At 34.3% G+C, this 8,043-nt stretch overlaps 1 pseudogene; it reads right to left on the reverse strand.

Annotated features, from left to right (window-relative positions):
- Positions 1-1,644: 1,644 nt before the first annotated feature.
- LOC149217937 (NAC domain-containing protein 22 pseudogene) lies at positions 1,645-2,522 on the reverse strand (annotated as a pseudogene).
- Between the last annotated feature and the right edge of the window lie 5,521 nt (positions 2,523-8,043).

Raw genomic sequence — 8,043 nt, forward strand, 5'->3', positions numbered from 1 at the left:
AGCTTGGTGTCCAATAGTGTCCAGAGGCTTGACGAGCATGTGCTCAGAAACTTTCTCTCTCAAACTGATATAATGATCCGTAGGATCCCAAAATTTACCTATACTCATTCAGAGAAGAGTTTGGCAGTGTCCTCTATTGTGATACTCTTCTTACAGGCTACCAATATAGCCATCTCAGAAAATTTATCCCCAACCACTTTAGTTAAGGCCCTAAAAAATTATAGAAAAACTAGATGAGGGGTGTATTTTAAGATTTTGATATATGTCAAGAAAAAAATTGTATTAAATTTAGTGTATATATATAATATGCAGAGTCAACAATATATGGGTATGTAGTTTTATGGACAACAGATTTGTCTAGCTTATAGAAAAATAATGTCAAAGATAAAGATATATGTATGAAGTGTTTTTTCAAAAATTGATGTTTTCATATATTTGCAACACAAACCACTAGGTTTGTAATCCTGAAACTATATCCAAAGCAACCAAATCACTAGGCATGTAACATCCCACCTAGAAATTAAAAAAAAGAAAAAGAAAAGATTATTAATTATTTCATATAGAATTACCTTATCTCTTCCATTCCGAGACAAATTCATTTCCATTCCGAGACAAATTCATTTCTTTAATATATTTCATAGTTAACCATTTACATTTTCAAAAATTTTATATATTTTTAAAAATATGTATTTTTTAAATAAAAAATTAACTAAATTAATTTTTTAAATAAAAAATTAATATTATTTAAATATAAAAATTGAAAAACTCATCATTTTTTACCGAAAAAATATTTTAATATGGAATTTTCTCCCTCTAATGCAAACGTTTACGTTTCTTTAGTGTTCAGTAAAATAATTTGTCCTTTCGTTCTGACAGTCATAAAATAAAAATGGATTGACAATGATGGTTTTTACTGTTGGGAAAACGCAAATGCCTTGGAAATCACAAATCCCTTTTACAGTGATATCAAACCAAAGAAGGCAAGCACTTTGCCTACTAGGCCTCTTCGAAACCCGGTAAAGAAAAATTGCCAAAATACTTGAATATCAGCGAGAATCGGTCAGGATGGTCAATGGCTATGGCAATGCCACATATTAATGAAAAGGCACGAAAAGCCTTGGGGCAATCAGAATGCGTAATCTGGACAACTCCATTCAAAACTTAATTTTATCTGAAAGGAAAAGAGAATAATGAAATAAAATGCATTCCTAGGTTTAATATTCAATCCTTATATTATAGGACTTCATATCCATATCCTGTTTGATTTTTTATTTTTTTTTAATAATGGATTTGATGACCGTCGGTTTCTTCTTCATTCTTGAGCGTGGGGAAGCTACACACCCTAATCAAATCAGAATGAAAGTACAGTACTCATCACTTTAGAATTATAAAATGTGGATAAGTATACAGAAGAGCATATGGAGTAGCCATCAGCGGCCAAAAAGTCAGTCCATCCACAACGGGCAACTTCCACTGTAGTTATTTGCAGGCTTTAGGCATCTTCAATACCAAAGATTCTTCACAAAACATCATTAATTCTACCCACTGAAACGTACTATCTACATTATCTATTTTACTTACAACAGAACAACATACTCCCTCTCCATTCTCCACATGAAGAAACTCGGTCTCCATCATTTAATTTCATTGGTACAAGCTGCCATTAAGGGTGACTGAAAGACAGTTGCCTTGATATTCATGACCAGCTGAAACAACCAGTTTTTCTTTCTCAATGCTAGCAGGCTTTGTTCGTTCTTCCATCGACTTCTGAGAAGCAGACTTTCTGTAGATTCGGCATAACACCATATCCACATTCTTCTGCACATGTCAACTTACAATCATTCAGAAACTTTGTACCAAGAAAAGCAATGTGCTTCATTTCTTTGGGTGCTGAGATTTTCGTGTGTATTGAGCCCATCTATAAATAACACATTATTAAAAAAAAGTATTAGATCACCTTGGGTGGAGACGAGCCCAAATCTGGCATCCTATACTCGTTCATGATCCACTCCGTCCTTTGTCCAAGCGGGGCCCTTCCTTTATAAAATACAAGAGTTTTCTTAACGGCGATGCACTGAAGCAGCTCGTTGCGAACCGCTCTGTCTGAACCGGTGGCTTTCCAGTAACCCGACTTCGTCAATCTGCTTGGCCGAGGGAATTTCTTGGTATCTCTTGGAACGAAGAAGAACCATTGCCTTTCCCGAGCATCACTAGCGAAACCTGCAACACATTTATGCATCAATTTCAAGTGAAAAAACATTTTCAAATTGAAACTGAAGGAATCCACACTGAGTGATCCCCCTGGTGACTCCCAGGGATCACATCATATCAAATTCAAACCGGGAACTACGCAGAAAGAATTTAAATTTACCTTGTAACTCCCATGGATCATATTGATACAAGTCCAAGGTTGGTATAATTAAATCGAAATGCTGCTGGTGGCCGCCTTCCAAACGTGTCTTCAGAGAGAAACCCACCAGTTCCTCCTCCGTGGGATAGAATCTGAAACCTGGAATGACCATCGACTCGCCCTGCACCGCTCAATCGTTGTACATTCCTTCCATATGATCGGCTTGGAAAAACCGCTTATACAAATTGCCTCCACATGTTCTCTCTATATATGTATACACACGCAGATTTCACTGAGGGAAGTTGCTCCGATTGTGTCAGAAAAATGATTTAAAGCAGTGACAAGGACATCGGAATTCGATTTCCACAGAAAATGTAAGCATTTGACATAAATTTCCACGAGCATAGGGAATCGGTGAATGCTTTAAAAAGGTAAAAAATAATTCCTCCGCGGAGTGGTAGGGCTGAGCAGTGTAAAGCTTTTCTTAGTCCTAAAGTAAGCGAAATTTCAATGAAGTTTCATAACTGCTAAGTGATATTATTATAATAGACGATAGTTACCAAGTTCGAATTCGAATTCGGATTCGATACGATACGATAAAAATTCTGAAGAAAAAAATTCAATTCGGAGAAAATTCAGCACTATACATCTTTTATATATATATATATATAACTTAAATACTTTTCTTTCATTTTCTTCCCATTTATTTTGAAATTTAAATAAATTTAATCAATATAATATACAAAACTAAAAAATATATCCGTATTTAGTTTCTGATTTTATTTTAAAATCCTTTTTATAGTTAAGACATTTAAAAATTAAATATTTAAAACTTATTTTTTTTTTAAATTCTTTTTAACAAAAATATATATCGAAAAATCAATTCTTAACATAAATATATATAAAAAAATAATAATTTGTTTTTAGTCAACTTCAAAATTTTCTTTCCTACTTATCTCAGCTTTTTAATCCATTAAAGGAAACATTAAAATTTTGAAATCTGAAAATTTCAGGTTGCCATTAGTTTCCATTTTACCTCTTATCTTGTTTCTATTGACATATATTTTGTCTAAATTTTAAAATCTTGGTAAATTTCCGTCACCATCAGTTTCCATTTTATCTGCTATCCTGCCTTCATTGGCATCAGTGTCCATTTTACATTAATTTCTATTTCACTGCTCTCTTGCCTCCATTAACATCTACTTTCAGTTTAAAAATAATTACATTTACCATTGGAGACACTTGAGATTTTTTGTTTATCTAATTAGAAAGATTAGGCTTGCATTTTATGTAACCAGCAAGTAATAATAAGTAATACTAATCTGCAAAAAATACTCCAAAAAATAATAAGAATAGTCTGCAAGTAATAGTAAGTAATACTAATCTGCAAAAAATACTCCAAGAAATAATAGGAATAGTCTAATTAAGAATGCATGCTCTCACATTATGAAGCAGTTCAATAGTAAGTAATACTAATATGCATAAACAATAGTCAAGAAATAATTCGATGAGTCTGATTAGGAATGCACACTCTCACAGTGTGAAGCGAATATGAACCAGATCGAATTTTTATCGAATTATTCGAAATACGAATAGAACTCACGAATTTCCGTATTTTTTCCACCGATTCAGACGTATTTGGTAACTATGTAATAGACCAATAGTGATAAATTTAATATTTATTAAGTAAATAATTGGTTTTTTTATTATTATTAATTCAATATTAACTACAACATTGAAGGATAAATGTTTTTATAGTTTTTATAATTTTCTGATATATATTGACGTTGAAGTGCGAAAATATAGAAATGTTTTACAAATTTACATTTGATTTATTATGTCACTGCATTTATAGCAATGACATATATATTATGTCCACTCTTAATTTTGTCTTATTTTTAATTTTTGAAAATATTTGGTGGAGATTTCCTAGTTAATTTTGTTGAAAATATAATTCCAATTGCCATGCATTTAATTCAGCAAAACCGCCATGAGTTTATGGCATCGCTTTTCACAAGCGGTGGTATTCTCTCAAACGGCCCCGATACTGTTTGACGCGTGTTTGCAGGCAGTTTTCAAAACAACCATTTTCCCAAAACGTAATGTTCTTTTGTTTTGTTCAAATGATAACCGTTCGATTAAAATGAAGGCTGTCCACCGTCCTACTGAAACCAAGTTGCCGTACAGGTCTCTCCATTGATCCATGAACCTTGCGAGAAGTAAAAGTTTTCGTTTGACTGCCGGCTTGTCAGGAAAGTAATTTAATGAATTTACTATGGTCGTAGATTGTAGGTAAAAGATTTTAATTTTAATGTTTTTTTTACTTACGGAAGTATGGCACAAAAATGTATTTTGTTATGTTTTAGTTTTAGTTGTTTTTTATTGCAATATGTAATGTAAGGGAAGAGAGAGGGGCATGGCCTGGAGTATGCCGTAAAACTGCTTCTGCTTGGCTAAGAGCTCGTCTTCCTCGGACGTAAGGAAACAGGTTAACGGCCCAATGTAAATATTTCTTGATTAATTATGAACAATTCAAATTAACAGCCCAAAGATCATCAATACCGAATATTTCACAAACAAAACTTAATATGATCTATTGTTTAAAATGACATACCTTGATTAACAGCGGAAGATGTAATGGCTGCCATCTACTTTCTTCTGACTCCTATTCTTCTTCTCAGAATTCGGTTTCTCTTTCTAGCCCTGTTTCTTTATGCACTTCTTGATGGAGAAGAATGCGACTCTCTTGGCAGGGGGAGAGAGGACCCAATCCTTTTTATATTATTTAACACTAAATCTGGTACGTCCATCATATACCAATTCAACGCTTTAATGCTTTAATGCTTTAATGCTTTTAACGCTTTTAACGCTTTAATGCTTTAATCGGGTCACATTAAGATTTAGAAACTGCAGATTTCTAACATTCTCCCACTTGACCCGACTATTCATAATATTAAGTGTTGAACATCATACTATGATAAATTGCTGAGAGTTATGGCGGTTGTGCACTATTAATTCAATGCATTTCCTTCCATATACTACAATACCAGCAAACCATCAATTCATACTCATAATTTATATAAAACAGCATAATGGTCCACATAATGTCTTATATCATAATGATTAAACATAATATCTTTATAAGACTCTTTCTTGTTTAAAATTACATAAAATACGTACTACTATATTAAAACAAGAGACACATAATTGTATATCAGAAACACATAAAAGAGCTCAGAATGTCACATATCAATTATTATTAATACAACCAAGACCCATTTTTTGAACATGTTCCTTAAATTGTCTTGGTTGCAACCCTTTCGTCAAAGGGTCTGCAATCATAAGTTCTGTCCTGATGTGCATGATTGACACTCTTTGTTTCTGAACCTCATCTTTCACAACAAGATACTTCAGATCTATGTGTTTGGCACCTTTAGAGTACTTGTCGTTCTTTGAGAAAAATACTGCTGCAGAGTTATCACAATAAATTTTCAGTGGCTTGCTAATGGTGTCGACAACCGCAAGTCCTGAAATAAAGTTCCGCAACCATAATGCATGAATTGTGGCTTCAAAACATGCCACAAATTCTGCCTCCATAGTGGATGAAGCAACGATAGTCTGTTTCGCACTTTTCCATGATATGGCACCTTGAGCAAACATAAACAGGTAACCAAAGGTCGATTTTCTAGCATCGATGCATCCAGCAAAATCTGAATCGCTATATCCGATCACCTCCGATTCATTGGATCTTCTATACATGAGCATGTAATCTTTCGTGCCTTGCAAGTACCTCAAAACTTTCTTTGCAGCTTGCCAATGTTCCCTTCCTGGATTACTTTGATACCTCCCTAACATACCGACCGCAAAGCTGATATCCGGTCTAGTACAGGTTTGAGCATACATTAGGCTACCAACAACAGATGCATATGGAATTGATTCCATTTCCTTTCGTTCACCATCATTCTTAGGACATTGCATGAGACTGAATTTATCACCTTTCTGTACAGGAATTGTCCCAGGTGAACATTTACTCATTCCAAATCTCTCTAGAATCCTTTCGACATATCCTTTCTGAGACAATCCCAATATTCCTTGTGATCGATCACGGAATATTTCTATTCCAATCACATAGGATGCCTCTCCCATATCTTTCATTTCAAAGTTCGTTGAGAGAAATTCCTTAGTCTCATGCAATATACTTAAATTATTTGCAGCAAGCAAGATGTCATCAACATAAAGGACCAGATAAATAAACTTGCTCCCACTGATCTTTTGGTATATACAGTGATCAACCGTATTTTCCTTAAAACCAAAGGATGTAATAATGGTATTGAACTTAATATACCATTGCCGGGATGCTTGTTTAAGCCCATATATTGACTTCTTAAGTTTACACACCAATTGTTCTTTACCTTCTATAGAAAAACCCTCAGGTTGATCCATGTAAACATCCTCATCAAGATCTCCATTCAGAAAGGCTGTTTTCACATCCATTTGATGCAACTCCAAATCATAATGAGCTACTAATGCCATTATTATTCTTAGTGAGTCCTTTTTCGAAACAGGAGAAAATGTCTCCTTGTAATCAACACCATCTTTCTGAGTGTAACCCTTAGCAACAAGTCTAGCTTTATACCGTTCGATATTACCACTAGAGTCGTGTTTGGTTTTAAAAACCCATTTGCATCCGACTCTTTTACAGCCATGTGGTAACTCAACGAGATCCCAAACTTCATTTTGTTGCATGGATTTCAGTTCTTCTTTCATGGCATTAATCCATTCCTTTGACTCTTTACTTTCTACAGCATGTGAAAACGAAACTGGATCCTTATTGATTCCAATATCATAATCTGATTCTTGCATATAAACCACATAATCATCAGAAATAGCTGACCTACGATTTCTTTGAGGTCTTCTTAATGCTACTTGTTGTGGTTCATGCATATCAGCATTATGTAAGTCATTTCCTTCAGGAAGTACTTCTTCATTTATATGTTGTTCATTATCATCATGCTGTTCTACAACAGCTGGAACAACATTTGGAGTAATAGTAGATGGAGGAACTATTCTAGGCAATGTAACATTTACCCTTGTTTCCTTTATTTCTACTATTTCTCTTCGAGTACTCCCACTGACTTCACCATTCTCAATGAACCTTGCATTACCAGTTTCTACAATTCTTGGACTATGATTAGGACAGTAAAACACGTACCCTTTAGATTTCTCAGGGTAACCTAAAAAATACCCACTGATCGTTCGAGAATTTAATTTCTTTTCATGTGGATTATAAATTCTCGCTTCCGCTGGACAACCCCAAACATGCAGGTGTCTTAAGCTAGGTTTCCTGTTAGTCCATAACTCAAAAGGAGTCTTTTGAACAGCTTTACTAGGAACCCTATTCAACAAATAATTAGCGGTTTTGAGAGCATACGACCACAAATTCTTAGGTAGTGCAGAATCTGACATCATACTCCTAATCATATCCATTAACATCCTATTGCGCCTTTCTGCTACACCATTTTGTTGTGGTGTACCTGGCATTATGTATTGCGCACATATGCCATGACTTTCGAGGAATTTTGCAAATGGACCTGGACACTGGCCTGACTCATTATATTTACCATAATATTCACCACCTCTATCAGACCTTATGATTTTCACCTTTTTATCTAATTGCCTCTCAACTTCCTTTA

The sequence above is a fragment of the Pinus tabuliformis genome, chromosome 1_1, assembly GCF_031772625.1.
Source record: "Pinus tabuliformis cultivar Carrire ecotype Pingquan chromosome 1_1, CPIR1, whole genome shotgun sequence".
NCBI lineage: Eukaryota > Viridiplantae > Streptophyta > Pinopsida > Pinales > Pinaceae > Pinus > Pinus tabuliformis.